Source organism: Lissotriton helveticus, chromosome 8 (genome assembly GCF_964261635.1).
Source record: "Lissotriton helveticus chromosome 8, aLisHel1.1, whole genome shotgun sequence".
Lineage (NCBI taxonomy): Eukaryota > Metazoa > Chordata > Amphibia > Caudata > Salamandridae > Lissotriton > Lissotriton helveticus.
This window is the reverse complement of record NC_136069.1, coordinates 460,015,810-460,022,278: the sequence shown is the minus strand read 5'-3', so window position 1 is coordinate 460,022,278 and position 6,469 is coordinate 460,015,810. Positions and strand designations below refer to the sequence as shown.

General features: G+C 46.6%; 3 non-coding genes across 3 annotated transcripts; all 3 read right to left on the bottom strand.

Annotated features, from left to right (window-relative positions):
• Positions 1-1,932: 1,932 nt before the first annotated feature.
• On the bottom strand, positions 1,933-2,019 carry TRNAY-GUA (transfer RNA tyrosine (anticodon GUA)). The gene is given in 2 exon segments: positions 1,933-1,968; positions 1,983-2,019. It is a non-coding gene; the product is annotated as a tRNA-Tyr (tRNA).
• A 1,178-nt stretch (positions 2,020-3,197) lies between these two features.
• TRNAE-CUC (transfer RNA glutamic acid (anticodon CUC)) lies at positions 3,198-3,269 on the bottom strand. The gene has a single exon. It is a non-coding gene; the product is annotated as a tRNA-Glu (tRNA).
• Positions 3,270-4,390: 1,121 nt separating this feature from the next.
• Positions 4,391-4,462, bottom strand: TRNAD-GUC (transfer RNA aspartic acid (anticodon GUC)). The gene has a single exon. It is a non-coding gene; the product is annotated as a tRNA-Asp (tRNA).
• Positions 4,463-6,469: the final 2,007 nt, after the last annotated feature.

The following is a 6,469-nucleotide window of genomic DNA, read 5'->3' as shown; positions in this document are numbered from 1 at the left end:
GCCGGCGAATCCCCTTCTTCTGGTGGCCCCCCTTCCTGTCCGGGGTGTTCTTCTGCCTGTCGACGGGACTTCATCTGCTTTAATGCCGCCCCGGCGGAGGTTGTTGGCCGCGCGGCCTGTTCGGGCTCTCAAGATGGCGACCAGCCCCATTTGTTTGGGCCGGGCCCAGACGAGCACTGGGGGCCCGCCACAAGGCCCGGGTGTCGGATACTGTGAATGTTTTCCTGCACTTAAGGGGATCCTGACCATCCTGCTATCCTGGCGGCTATCGGTGGCCGCGCCACTCCTGGCTCTCGAGACGGTTCCTCACTACGGGCCTCCCGGGCCCCCGCGACCGGATGAGGCATCGATATCGCGGGGTGTGGCTGGTACTCTCCTGGCGGACTCGGCCCCGGCTGCCACCCCAGAGGCGCGCATCCTGATGGCGCCTTCTCCTCCTGTGCTGCCTCCTCTGCCCTTGGCCCGGGAGCCGGATTTTGTTTTGCCGGACTTTCATGATTCTCCTGGTCCCTCTCAATCTCCACTGCCCGATGACGTCTCCTGTACCGGCCCAGATGGGTCGGCTTTTATGGATATATCCTTGGAACTGTGCCTGCGTCGTTTGCTACATTCTGTGACTTTCCTGGATCTTCCATGCCTTTCTTCCTGTGACTTTTTTGGACTGCCGTTCGACTTTCCTGCTGCCTGCCTTCTGTTCTTTCTGGCAGGGTCCTCGTTGGATCGGACCCTTACTGCTTTGGATAAAAAGGGTCAGGGCTGATGAAAACTGGCTCCTATTTGCGGTGGTTCATGAACGGTTTGGATGATCTCTGTGTCCTGATATGGTTCTGTGTAACTGGTTAGTGCTCCTGGACTTTGGCCTGATACTCTTTGGCTTCCCGAGGACTTGGACCCTTAACCCGGGCGGGTGGATGGGTGCATTTACTCCTGTCTTTGGCCCTCCCCCGTGTGTATGTTTGTATGTCTTTATTCCCTTCTTTCCTTCCCTCCCTTTCCCCCCCCCCCTTTTTTGTCTTCTAATTCCAACTTTTCTTGTTCCACTAAATTTCGGGTTCAACTTAGGGCGACAGGCACGCTGCGGGGGGGTAGGCCGTAGCCTTCTGCAGGGGTGCAGGGTGGGCTTAGGGGTGGGTGGGGGGGGTCTGTTTGTGTCGGGGGGTCTTTTTCCCCCCTTATTTTCCCTTTTTGTTCTATGGCTCTTGTGTATTCACTTTTTCGGGACTCTGTCACCTTGTATCTCCCCCGGGGGTATTCTGTCCTTCTTCCGGTGTGTGGCTGATTGTGGTTTGCTGCCTATTCTGGTATTATGTTGCTGTTACATCGCATGCCGGTTTTCTTGTCCTGTTTTTCCCCCTGAGGATGCATGGTCTGGCGGGTGTTCCTTCTGTTGTCTTTTTTCCCTCTTTCCCTTCCTCCTTTATGGAGGTGCCCTTTTTCCGTTGGGGAGCGTATTGCGTAGTCTTTGTGATGGGGCTTTTTGACCACGTCTTCTTTGTTTGGGTGGGGGCGGAGGTGAGTGTGCGCGATTGATTGTTGCCACTGTCGCTATTTGATGGTCTGATTCTGTTTTTGTCCTTTGCTCGAATTGATTATATGGCTTCTTTTTTTACGTTGTGTTTATAAAATGGCGGCTTGCCGCGGTCCCTCCCTTGTATTCTCGTATACGGCCCGTTATTCTTTTGGTCCCCTCCCCGTGCTAGAAAACTTAACCTTTATTATCCTGCTCTTGCTGAACGCTCGATGGTCTTTCTTGTTTCACCAGTGCTCCTGATGTTATATCCTGTGCAGATCTTCTTTTTGTATGCTGGTTATTTGACCATTCTGTTTCTGGCCGGCCCGTGGGGTTGTAGGCCAGTATTTGTGAGCTTTCATTGTCAATAAAGGTTTTCAAAAAAAAAAAAAAAAAAAAAAAAAAAAAAGAATGTGCAAAAGTCCTTCGAGCCGGATTTGAACCAGCGACCTAAGGATGTCAGACATGCCCACTACAGTCCTCCGCTCTACCAACTGAGCTATCGAAGGCTCTTACGTGCTCGTTAGATAAGGTGTTACATGTCATCAAAAATGGGCCCAGAGGCTGCCTACCTGAGCAGCTTTTTGTGTCTGTTATTTATTTAATGCGATTTTATATAGCGCGAACGTTACCCCATGGTGTCACAGCGCTTTACATAAGAACTAGTTGCAAAAGATAACGATTTAGGATTACATGCGTTACATAAAAGATACAAACAGAACAAATTTCAAATGTACAAGATGTAAAGTCACACAAGGAAGAGATACAAACAGAAAGAGAAATTGCAAAAGTACAAATAGTAGTCATTCAAGGAAGAGATACAAATGGATATACTGTATGAGTCACATAGGAATGGTAGAGAGTACAAAGGTCTACTGCATATACTAGTGATTAGAGTTAAACACCAACTCAACGGCCTGATAAAGCTGCAAACCCCAGAATGGAGAGTTTCCTTTCCAAATCAACACCCCTCTTTATACAGCTCAAAAGGACTGGAAAATACACAAGAACAGCATCCATCTCACATTTTACCATTCCGCATGCACAAACCCTTCTCAGACACATCAAATGGGGAATAACAGCCCCAATGTGTATTTCTATATTTAAAAGGTTTTATATAGCGCTGGCTGGACCCGGGGGTATCAGAGCGCCTTACAAGGGTCTAGATAGGCAAGATAGTAGTTCTCACTATATGGTTCGAGGGCTGACTGCCTGGACACTTTAAGGATATGACCTTCTGCGCGCTTGCTGCTGCTGCTGCTGCTATGTTTGTTCAGGGAGGATTGTTTCTGTCTTGCTCTAGCTACACGTCTCCATGTTTGCCTGATTTACAATGAAGTGCTTATCAATGTGGTGTTTCTCTACGCAGAGCCCACACAGGAAAAGAAACAGACCACCTGGATTTGCCAGTGCTCTCTCCAAATAGTAAAACATCAGTTGTGAAGAATAAGCTTCGTGACCAAGCAGTTACCATTCTATCAGTTCTTTGTCTCTGTCCCTGACATGCCAAGTTATTACTGGTGGCAAGTCACGTAAAAAGAAATGTATTGAATGAAATACTTGTAATTTAAATAAATCGAAAAATTTGTTTAGATATGATCAAACTAAAAAACAAAGAAAATGAAACCTTACCTAGCCTGAATAGAACCAAACACTAAAAAAAAAAAAGAAAAAAAAAAATACTACCTTCCCTGACCGGGAATCGAACCCGGGCCGCGGCGGTGAGAGCGCCGAATCCTAACCACTAGACCACCAGGGAATGTGTTAGAACCATCGGAGCATGTGATTCAGCCAAGTGTCAGCATGCTTACGTATGTTATGTTTTCTATTTATTGATACAAAAGTACATACATCACCGTATCACTCTCGGGCTAGTGTTGACTAAACTTAAGAAAACATAAACAGGCACAGAAAACACACTACTTTGAGGCAGACCACGAAGAAAAGAATTTAAATAGACTGAAACCTGTGGAGAGTTTCCAAGCGTGGAAGAAGTATGAAACCCTCATAACACAAAACTAACTGGAGCGGAAAAACAGCAAGACCCAATTAACCATTTGCAAAAATACCAGCTACCCTTCCAGGTCAGCGCCTCTTCTCAGGGCACCAGCGGGAGGTCATCAGATCTTCTATCTAAGGGATCCCTATCGGAGAGCAGCAGAGCAGACCCTTTCCGTGATTCCTGCAGCTCGACCAAGGCTCCGAAAAAGCTCTCTAGTTAGCCCAGATCCGGCGGCATGTGCATTTCACCTAGCCTAAGGGTTTTTGCTTTGGATGCTGGGTCCCGTCGCCCTCCGTTTACAGTGTTAGAAACAGGACTACAAGTCCCAGAATACACTAAATAACCTGACTTGCATTTGGTAGTAATGCCTTGACGTAGTGAATATAAGCTCTCTGATGAGGAAGGCGGGGCGCGCACATCCGGGCCAGTGGTACTTTTGCTTTCATAATGTGCCTTTAAATTGAAAACCATTACACTTAATTAAAGATTAAGTTTCACCTTGATAGTAAACAGTCCCTCAGTCAGAGCCCGCCCATCATTTCCTTTATTTAGAGTGAAAAAAACACCAGCTTAAATGCATTTTATTTATTATATAGAACTGTGATTTGTACGTGAATAAACCCCTTACAAGAACACAAAAGGTTAAAATAAAAAGGTAGAAAAACTTCCCGAAAAGTGTATCACAATCACTTAAAAATTGCCACTGATCGAGTTTAAAAGTTGCGTGATTGTATTAGAAAATTTTTACTTAGATGGGATGAAGGCATTAATAAAAAGTGTCAGTACTCAATAGAATGAGTGTCACATTATAGATTACATTTAAAATAGATGTTTAATGTCATGCTTTCAAAACTTATTGAAAAAAAAAAATTACTAATCTCCCCGTCGGGGAATTGAACCCCGGTCTCCCGCGTGACAGGCGGGGATACTGACCACTATACTAACGAGGAACCGATAGCGAGTCCGCTTCTGAGCAGCTACTTAACGTTTATGCTATCCGCTTCTTCCCGTCGTGCATGGAGTCTGTGTCATTTACTAGCTCCTTAACACCAATACAGGGGACCACCGGCTCAACCGACACACAATTCACCCTCGTACCAAACACACACAACCACACTCCTTCCTCACACCTCACAACAACCTTCTCACTTCCTAGCAGACGCTCTCAGCGGCGCTCCCCAGCAGCATCACATGCCAGAGTCACAAAAGCCGTCTCCCAGGGCTGCACCAAAAGGGGCCCCGGCCTGACTCTTCAGACCAGGGGCCCCAGTCTCTGTCTGATGATGTGCGATTGCAGCGGGAGCTGCACAAAGGGAGTGGGGAGGGATTCTCTCCCACCCCCCTAGCTGGAGCGGGATTGTAGAGGTGAAGAAGCGTGAGTGGCTGGCAAAGCGCTATATGGCATGAGAACGGGGCTCCGCATCTAGACAGCTTTCGGTTTCTGATCACCAGCTCAAAGGCACAAAAAAGCTGCAAAGCCCACAATGGAGTTTCCTTTCCAAGGCAACACCCCCTCGTACCCCTCACAAGGTCTGCAAAGAAACAAGCACACCATCCATTTAACTTTGTACCAGTCCACATGCACAGGCACTTTTCTAGACACATGACAAGGGGTGAACAACTCACAACATAGGATGAGCTGTTTGCTTGGTGGGCTGCATGCAATGGATGTTTTCAGTGCCTGGTTCTCTGCGTGTCTCTTGAGAGAGTACCTGGTCTGCGTGGTCATAGGTGGCCCTCACATAAACTTTCTCAGGAACAGATCAATTTTTTAATTTTTTATTTAGTGCATTTTTATAAAGCGCGGACATTACCCGAAGGTGTCAGATCAGGGCCGGTCCTAGAACTCCTGGGGCCCCGGGCGAAAGAGAAGATGTGAGGCCCCTCTAATTTGCATGTATCTTCCAGTCGCAGCCGGCATGACTCGCGGGTGGAGGATCTCGCGGGAGTTCGGAAGGGGGGGAGAACAGGAAGCCGACCAGCCAGGCGCCTATGGGGAGGCCATTTTCCCCATGTAGGTTGCATTGCAGCCTACATAGAGAATGGCCAGAGTGCGCAAGACTGGTTTGGCTGAACAGTCAGCGCCCTTAGCAGTTGGCAAGGCAATCCTCCCCTCCCCTAAAACAGACCCGCCCGCCCCCAACAAAACACTTCTGCTTTCTCGCAGTGCTAGAAGCAGAAACATAAAATGGTAGTTTTAGCATTTTGTGTTTCTGCTTTTGAGAGAAAGTAATGGGTCGTCGCTCCTCCGCCCTAGTGAAGGAGCTGCCCTTGGTAATATCACAAGAAGTGACATCATAGAAAGTGACATCGCAGGACTATTGATCTTATTTGGCATCCCTGAAGAGACCTAACGTGGATATCAGTAACATGGACAAAAAAGATAAATATACAAATGAAATAAGTCCATATATTTTAACACTGTTAAATGGATTACATTTGTCTCATTAGATGGAAAAGCTAGGTGCAGGTCTCACAAAGATGTATATTATTTGCTCCTCGTTAACAGATTGCTTCCAGATGAGTGCATGATACAATTTCCAGTTCTGCCTCATAAAGGGGGGAGATCCTGTTGAGGTAATGAGGGGAGGGATCATTCAAAATATAAAATTACACAAGAGAAAACCTCTAACACCATGGATATAATTGCACATTTCAAAACGCTCCCTTATCTTTCTGTGCCATTATTGTGCTACCTTAGGATGACATTACGTAATTTGTTTTAACGTAAGTCCTCTCAGCAGAATCCCACACTCCCATGCTAAGAGACGTAGGACAATCTTTTTTGTGTGTGTGCTCTTTACTCACCAGAATTATGTTAAGTGCAAAAACACAACACATATAGTACAAAATTACAAGACACCATTGCAAACAAAGAAAGATTTTACATAAGCAAAAACAGTCTTAGAACAACCGAGACCACTGCTAAATCATACATTGACTTGAAGGTATGCTAC